This window comes from Octopus bimaculoides, chromosome 1 (assembly GCF_046866305.1).
Source record: "Octopus bimaculoides isolate indiv1 chromosome 1, ASM4686630v1, whole genome shotgun sequence".
In the NCBI taxonomy this organism is placed as follows: domain Eukaryota; kingdom Metazoa; phylum Mollusca; class Cephalopoda; order Octopoda; family Octopodidae; genus Octopus; species Octopus bimaculoides.
This window is the reverse complement of record NC_142928.1, coordinates 29502572-29513019: the sequence shown is the minus strand read 5'-3', so window position 1 is coordinate 29513019 and position 10448 is coordinate 29502572.

Below are 10448 nucleotides of genomic sequence, written 5' to 3'. Positions count from 1 at the left end.
CTGAAGGAATTTCAAAAAGAAATACCTACAGTCGATGAGAAAGGTGTATTGCGCCAATTATTGTTGGTGCTCCAGGTACAGTGAGCAAAAGAAATTGAAAAGTGGTTGGAAAAGATATGAATAAAAATGAAAATATAACGTATCTAGAAAACACGTTACTCAACAGTCTTCGAGAGGTGAAGTGAACATACCATCTTACTACAGGGAACAGTTGGCACATTAATGACATCTGCAGCAAGAATTTAAGTAAGTCAGATATAATAATGATGATGATGATGATGATGATGATGATGATGATGACGATGACGATGACAAAAGTGAGCGAAGCAGTTGATCCAACACGATTTAAGAAAGACCAAAGAAAGCAGATGAAGAAAATTTGGCAGGGCAAGAAAATGCACAGTCAGTTCTAGAAGAATAAAGATAAGGTATTAGTGTGCAGCGCTCAAGAACAAGCTCTCAGAACAAACTGCTCCAAATATCACATTGATAAAAGCACTCACTCGCTACAGTGTAGGATGTGCTCTGAGAAAGAAGAAAGTATAAGCCATATTGTTAGTGAGTGCTGTAAACTCGCACAATGCGAATACAAAAGGAGATACGACAATGTGGCCAGATATTTCCGCTGGCAAACCTCGAGAGAGCCGAACAATAATATGAACACAAGCCAGAGGAAGTAATGGAAAATGATCATTTCAAAATATTCTGGGATTTTAAAATACAGTGTGACCAAGTCATAGAGGAGAGATGGCCAGATATCGTGATCATCCATACAAATGCAAAAGAAGTAAAGATAATAGATGTTGCAATACCAGGCGATTCGAGGGTGATATGTAAGGAAACAGAAAAGGGTGAGAAATGCCAGCCCCTGCGGGACGAGATAGGAAATTTATGGAGCATGAGGAAGCTAAAGGTGATACCGGTGGTAACTGGAGCATCAGGAGCAGTTTCCAAGAGTTTGAGAAACATATTAAGAATATTGGAGCTGCTGTCAGGCCCGAGATGATCCAGAAGACAGCATTGTTGGGTACAGCTCACATTCTAAGGAGAGCATTGTCTCTTTGAGTCACAGGAGAAGGCACTACTTGAAACTTTTTGTGGTTTGTTATTGCCTGCTTTCAAGTAAAGAACAACTGCAAATAGAACAGCGAGAATCAAAACATCATCAACAACAACAAACAAACAAAATGAAACCATTGATCATGTTGTCTCCATGTACTGTCTCCTTGCACCTACAGAGTATCTCAACAAGCATGATAGAGCAGCACAATATATTCACTGGGTAATTTGCAAAAACCTGGACCAGCCCCGTGATAAATACTGCTGGGAACACAAACCACCTCCAGTGCTTGAAAATGATCACATCTCACTCCTCTGGAACTTCACCTTTCAAACTGACGGAAAGACAGATGCGAATAGGCCAGAAAGACTTCAGGCAAAAATCATGCCTCCTCATTGATATGGTTGTCCCAATCGGCATAAATGTATCTGTCAAGACCTACCAAAAACTGATTATAGGATCTCTAGGAATGATTAAAAAAAAGGTACTGAAACCTACAGGAATTGCAAAAAATCGTGTTAACTGGAACAACTCGTGTACTGAGAAGAGCATTATCCCTGTGAAAACAACATCCATTCATGAATTTATTTATTTATTTATTCTTTTTAAATACATATTTTACCTGTGAATTTGCGTGTGTAAACTGGGAATGCATACAATGAGCTTCTCTGCCCTAGGTGTACGGAAAATACTCGGCGAGAAATGGAAGAAAATTTAAAGAAAGAATAAAGAAAACAACATAATAATAATAATAACAACAACAACAACACTCAGAGAGCACAAACATCCACCAAGGCAACACTAACATCTTCTCAACGATTAGCCAGTGATTATTTTTTAAATGAGAATATCAACTACTCTCATAAATGAGAATACTAATAATGAACCCGACCGCTCTCAAAAATTAAGTAAAAAGTAGACTGGAAAAATAATCCAGAATCTTTGTCTGGTATCAGATCAATCCCCAAATCTAATGAATTTGTACCAGTCACAAGGCCAAACATCCCTGAAAGTTTCATTCGAATCCATCCAGCGGTTCTTGGGATATCTTCTCCACGGACATTAAGTTATGTCCCGTTATTTTCTGAATTATAATTGATGTTATCGTCTGTTACTTTATTTTATCGAAGCATATGAAAGCAAAGTTTGAGTTGGCAGGATTGAGCAAATGCCGGAAGTCATTATTTTTGCCACTGCAACAATTTAGTCGCTAATAATGATAATAGTTTTCTGATTTTAGGCATAAAACCAACAACTTTGAGGGATGAGGCTGCTTGATACCTTCGGACTCAGTACTTGATACGAAATTTATTTATCAACACCTTAAGAAGGAAATGCAATGTTGACCGTGATTGGATTAGAACTCGGAAGGTAAAAGGACAGAAGAAATAACTAGAAGGTATTTTGCACTGTCAAAGTGCAAAACGCCTTGATTCAGTTAAAAAGCAATATCATCAATCATGAGATTTATGTTTACACCACAACTGCGATATTGCATTTCTACACACTCTCATATGGCAAATTCTCGCAGAGACATCATATTATATAATAACAACGTTAAATTCTATAAATATGAACATCGAATAACGCATGAAAGCTCACGGGGCATGAGAATATTCTAATGGATGCGATAATAAAACCCTGGGATGTGAAGAGAAATTAAGGATCCTGTCAGAATGTTTGTAACGAAGTGACCATCTCTGATGACACGGAAGGAGGTGATGAGCAGCGTCTTAGCCGGTGCAGCCATGAGATGTGGCAGGTAAAGAAACTGAATAAATCCGTAAGAATGGTTGAAAAGACAGCGATAGAGTGATTAGACAGAAGCAGAAAAAAAAAGAAGAGAGAGAGAGAGAGAGAGAGAGGCCGAGAAGGAGAAAAAGTGTGTGACAGAGTGAAAGAGATAAACAAGAAACGTGAGGAATAAGCAACATAAAATGGATCTATGTTGTCATCGTCTTTCAACGGATTCCTTTAAGGACGATATCTAATTAACTATCTATGTCGTGTCAACCTCTTTGTCTGGCTATATACATATGCAAGTATGTCTATCCTTTTATAATCTCTCCTACCCTACCCGCAATCTGTTTCCTTCTCTGTCTCTCTCTTCACTTTCTTTACCGTCACTCTCTCTCTCTCTCACTCTGTCTGTCTGTCTCTCTCTCTCTCACTCTGTCTGTCTGTCTGTCTGTCTGTCTCTCTCTTCATTCTGTCATTCTATTGCTATATGTTCCTCCTGGATTACCCTTCTAAGGATTGTATGTATGTATGTATGTATGTATGTATGTATGTATGTATGTGTGTGTGTGTATGTATGTATGTATGCGTGTTTGTGCATGTATGTATATATATATATATATATATATATATATATATGTATGTATGTATGTGTGCGTGTGTATGCGTGTGACTGTATACGCACGTGTGATTATGTTTATGCATGTTTGTGTGTTTCTGTGTGTGTGTGTGTGTGTGCACGCATGTATGTAACACAAGGTAAAATAAGGCATCCTTTAAGTCTATATTATCTTTAGAAGCACCGCAAACTGAATGGGCCCATGACATACATACATACATACATACATACATACATGCATACATACATTCATACATATGTATGCATACATCCAAACATACATACATACATACATACGTACATACATACATACACACATACATACATAGTACATAAGTACAAACATACAAACATGTATACATACAATGAAATAGAAATACGAAATAGACACAGAAAAGCAGACACAGGAACACATACACGCGCGCGTACGCACACAAACGTGCACACGGCCATATACACATACCCAGATATAGATATGTAAAGCCAGACATTTATGGATAGAGCTTCTATTGGTTTCATACAGTGACTTGAATATCTTGTGCTTGTAAAATTGAATGACGTTGAAACATTTGATATCTCACACAGTAGTAACACACGCACACACACACACACATACACACATACACACACATACATACATAATACATACATACATACATACATACATGCATGCATGCATGCATACATGCATATATTCTTACGCGAATACATTGATTCGTACATTCATGCATACGCTTATCTATAACTACCTTCTTTATGTATACACACACAGGCACAAACACACAGACACACACACACGCATACAGGCATACCTTCATATTATATACAAATACATACACATCATATATACATGTATGCAAGAATGTATGTGTATGTGTGTGTATATATATATATATATATATAATATATATATATATATATATATATATATATATATATATATATATCATCATAAATATACAGGGATTAGCAATTGAGTTGCTTCTCCAACATACTGAAAATTTAGAAATAGAAGTCAAAGAACTACTGATTCCAAACTACAAATTTTTCTCCAAATTTGTAGTTTGGAATCAGTAGTTCTTTGACTGCTATTTCTGAATTTTCAGTATGTTGGAGAAGCAACTCAATTGCTAATCCCTGTATATTTATGATGATAAATAGTTCTACCGATAAAGGTTTTTTTCATACTGAACTACTTGGCAAAATTGTTAATTATTAATTCTATTATTAATTGACGATTCTCTGCCCTTATTCTTGTATATATATATATATATTTATATATAGATAGATAGATAGATAGATAGATAGATAGATAGATAGATAGATAGATAGATATATACACATACGCACACACACACATACACACACACGCACACATATATATATACATACAGAAAGAGAGAGAGAGAGAGAGAGAGAGAGAGAGAGAGAGAGTGAGAGAGAGAGAGAGAGAGAAAGAGAGAGATTTATATTGAGGCACACGTACACATGTATACACAGGTACATCAGTATATTTATATGTAGTATATATAGTCATGAACCACTCTCCATTCTTACTCTTAGATAGATATTGAGAGATTTTGTTTGCTCCACACTCTCATGTTATCCATCTATTGTTCTCCGCCATTGCTGTACTCGTTTTCGTGCAATATTATTTCAATTATTCAACTTACACACTCTGCCTGTCAGTATATCTGTAGTCTTTCCACAATAGGAATCCTGTCGATAACAGCGATTTTGGCGCCTCTTTAGCAAGCATTTTACTTGTGTTTCACTCTACACCACTAACGGGTTATCAACTGGACAATATGTAGTGAGGTGGCGTGTGACGTCTTCGGTTCAACCCCTGTGTTATCTTCATTATTGGATTACAACAGACTTCAGGACTACAAAACAAGATATATCTTGGTCTTTTCATCACACCGATACACACATACGAGCACATGCAGGAAGTGAACATGATACACGTACATACGTATATATATATATATATATATATATATATATATATAATATATGTGTGTGTGTGTATGTATATATATCTATCTATATATACATATATACATATATATATGTATGTATGCATATATGTATATATATGCATATATATATATATACATACATATATATATACATACATATATATATATGTATGCATGTATATATATATATGCATATATATATATATACATACATATATATATACATACATATATATATATGTATGCATGTATATATATATATGCATATATATATATATACATACATATATATATACATACATATATATATGTATGCATGTATATATATATATATATATATATATATATATATATATATGTATATATATATATATATATATATATATATATATATATATATATATATATATATATATATATATATATATATATATATATTAGGCACCCGCAGACTTATCTATTCAAAGAAGAGCACAGACACAGTAGAAAGCGAACAAGTATGCGCGTAGACGTGTAAACAAATCCGTAGACACTAAACTCGTTCACACGCGTATATGGAAGAAATATATGCGTCATCACATATATATATATATATGGGTATGTGTGCGTCTGTGTGCATATATATATGTGTGTGTGTAATGCCTACACTCATACATATATATAGAGAGGGAAAGAGAGAGAGAGAGGGGAGAAGAGAGAGAGAGAGAAAGAGAGAGATATATACATGCATATATATGTATGTATGTGTGTGTGTTTTTATATTCATGCATACGTACATTTTTCACTTCCAAGTACACTCTTGACACACTTTTGCACACATACATATACATATTTACACTCACACAATAACACACACACACACACACACACACACATGCGCACACACAACATACGCACGAACACATATATATACACAAACACATACATAACATACATACACAAACAGACACGTTCAGACTGAGATATTTATTCAGTACCACAATCTGACGAAGATACGAGCAAGTAAAACCTATTACAATATCATAACAACATTGTTAAAAAGGTATTTATTTTTGAGATCATTCACTGGCGATATTATTGTCACAGTTGTCTTAGATTTTCTTATAATGGTCGCTGGAGTTGTTAATGTTGTTATTGTTGTTGTGGCTGTCATGTCAGCCAGTGATATAATTGTTAAGGGAGAAATATTTTGTTGAAGTATGGGAAAAAAAAAAGTATATTAATAAATAGAAAAATTGCTTGTTCACTTGATAAGCTGAAAGAGTTTTCCTGAATATTGTCGCTCCTTTGTTTTCAACTAGATATCTTATTAAAAACATGATTTTGTAGCGGTTATTTCTATAGATTATTTATATCTGATTTTTCGATATTTATTTTCTCGCCGTCTATTATTATTATTATTATTATTATTATTATTATTATTATTATTGTTATTATTGTTATTATTATTATATTGGTATTGCGTGTTTATGAATTAGGATTCCATAATATCGACGTTTCAATGTCACGGAACCCATTCTTCGAGATGAACAATCGTTGAATGACGGTGACTCTGTCTGTGTTGCATTATATTTCGTTTATCTTGCTTCTGGTCGGCGTTCACGAAGAGTGTGGCATAATTAGAAAACCAACATTGATAGTTAAAAGTTTAATGCACAATATGTTGCTTTTGAAAGGTTCTAGCTTAGGGTGCGTTTGGATATTAGCTAGATACTATTATCTTGAGAGGATTTCCTGTGTGGAGCTTTTATGCTAACCCATAATGCATTGCCTCGTAATAGAACTTCGTTGCCATAACTACTGAAATACCATGCGTTTTATCACCAATGAGAGAGACTCAAAGTGATCACAATACCTCTAAAAGTAAAGACATCCTTCCTTCAAATGTAACCATACAACCTAAAACGGATAAGAGAGATTGTAGAATAGCCTCAAAAAGTTGTATGATTATAACTGTATTACATCTGATCAACGTCGACGTCTGCTACAATAACAACAACAATACTAGCAGCAATCAATAACAATAACTCAGTCCCTGGACACTTGTAGTCCAGTTTACTCTATGACAAGCTTTCATGCGGTCGTTTGAAACAGTGATCAACAGAATCTGAAGCTGAATATCAACTGCATCAATAACGATAATCAGGAAGAACTCTGAATTTTATAATCATTTGCTACAACTTCCTTTAATACATAAGAGTTAGTCATGAGAGTAAATCTAAGCACTCTGGAGAACCTGAGTCTTATCACGTCATCATCATCATCATCGTCGTTTAACGTCCGCCTTCCATGCTAGCATGGGTTGGACGATTTGACTGAGGACTGGTGAAACCGGATGGCAACACCAGGCTCCAATCTAATTTGGCAGAGTTTCTACAGCTGGATGCCCTTCCTAACGCCAACCACTCAGAGAGTGTAGTGGGTGCTTTTACGTGTCACCCGCACGTAAATTTGAAAATTCTGCAAATTTGAAAATCCTGCAAATTTGAAATTCTCGCGAAATTTTAATCATACCACTAATTATAATAATCAAAGATTATTCTCACTTCAGCATAGCTATACAATTAAACGGATTAAGGCGGCGAGTTGGCTGAAGCGTTAGCACGCCGGGCGAAATACTTAGCGGTATTTCGTCTGCCGTTATGTTCTGAGTTCAAATTCCGCCGAGATCGACTTTGCTTTTTATCCTTTCGGGGTCGATGAATTAAGTACCAGTTACGCACTGGGGTCGATGTAATCGACTTAATCCCTTTGTCTGTCCCTGTTTGTTCCCTCTATGTTTAGCCCCTTGTGGGCAATAAAGTAATAAGAATCAGTAGCCCTCCGGAGAAAATGCTGTGCGGCATTTCGTTAATTTTTACGTTCTGAGTTCAAGTTCCTCCAAGGTCGACTATGTCTTTCATCATTTCCGGGTCCACAAAATAAGTAGCAGATGGACACTGGGGTCGATGTAATCGGCTTGCTCCCCACCCCGTGAAATAGCTCACCTTGTCCCAAAATTTGAAACCAATATAAGTAAACAGATTAAGGCGGCGAGCTTGGCAGAATTCTTACCCCACTGGGCAAAATGCAGCGAGGCATTTCGTCTGTCTTTACGCTCTGAGTTGAAATTCCGTCATGGTCGACTTTGTTTTTCATTCTTTCAGGGTCAATAAAATAAGTACCAATTTAAAACTGAGCTCGAACTCCAAAATTGCTGGCCTTGTGTCCCAATTTGAAAAGTAAATAGATTGGTTTTAAAGTATAATTTATGTGACAGTTTTTGTTTCGTGTTTATTTTAGACTTTTCTATATTGTCCTTTCTTGGGTACTTTTTGTATCAAATTTGAAATCAAGTAAACAAAACGAAGAATTCAGTCATCGGCAAACCAGTATGTGAATAAAAGTTTAGATTCTACTATACAAATGGGAAAGGTGTTACGGTCGAAGTATTATCGTTGAAATCCTGTTTTATTTTTATGCGAAATGTAGGCACAGTTTTTACATCCGTCAGATTTTCGTGGTTGAAAACATGTCAAAATATTCACCAATTTCTTCCTACCTTCCGTTCTGAGGTCAAATGCCAACGGGGTCAACTTTTCCTTACATACTTTGGGGGTCGATAAAATAAGCACCATATGAACAGTTAGATCGACATAATCCATTTATCCGGTTCCCGAAATTGCACGTCGTGTCCCAAATTTTGAAGTCCGTATTATTAGAGATACGACTCCAAAAGATTTTAGTAGTGTGTGAATAACATAACGAGAAAATAGAAAATATCTAAGATTGAATAGTGATTCAGAATGAAAAGAACATGAGAATGAGTGAATAGGTAGTGGACAATATGAGCAACTGGTATGATATTGTTGTAAATAGACTGTGAGGGAGGTCGAATATGTAAGCGAGTATACAGAGAAATGTATGGAAAAACTCAAAACTACAGAAAACATAGTATGCAGGAATACTGATAATGTGAACAAAAAGAAGATATAAAATGCGGCATTGAGTAATGAGGTAATGTGACCAGAGAATAAATTGTTGTTTTTGCTTTGAACCAGGCCAGCTCGCATCAAAGATTTTCTTTGCAGTGCCCATCCCAATTTTATATTTCAGACGGCTGAGTGCGTGTGGGGGGAGGGTAGCGTTTCTCTTGCTATTTCAGACATCGTGAAACTAGGACTATTTAACCGAATCTGTCTCTGTTTTGTTAAGATGAAATGATGTGATTTAATGAACTTCTGGTGCACCGCCTTAGTCGAACAAATTGATTCCAGGGCTTATTTGTAAGCTCAGTACTCATTCTATCGGTTTCTTATGCAGAACCGTTAAGTTACGGAGACGTAAACACACGCACATCGGTTGTCAAGTGATGGTGGGAGAGGACAAACAAACACATACATTTATACACATATATACGTCGGACTTCTTTCAGTTTCCTTCTACCAAATCCACTCACAAAGTTTTGGTCGGCCAGAGGCTATATTAGAAGACAGTTGCCCAAGTTGCCACGCAGTGGGACTGAACACGAAACCATGTGGTTGGTAAGCGAGCTACATACCACACAGCCACGCCTGCGCCTATATATAAGTATCCGGACCGGTGTTATAAAAAAAACTACAACACGTACCAATTTGGCATTTAATCTTCTTCAAATTAGTCCCGTTTAAAAGTCACACGCTTAATACAGCGATGTTTCCATTAACTGAAGCTTTCCTGGAACTCGTTTTCTGAGATAATCAGCAAGTGCCTTGTCGTATTGACTTTTGGTTTCCTCGATGTTGAAATCTTCTCCCTTCAAATCAGGATTTGATTTCTGGAAAAAGAAAAAAAGTTTCAAGGGGTGAAACCTGGGGAATGCTGTGCCTAACCAAAAACTGCTGCACAAGCTGCGTTATCAGCTGAAAACAGTTTTCGCACAAACATGACAGACACGCGTCTCATAACCAAATCTTCAGTGATAATGGACTGAACTGAACCGTAACTAATCTGCACATCTTCTGATAACTCACGAATGATGATTCAACGATTTCCCCTCACAGTTCACGCACATCTGCGATGTTTTTCTCAG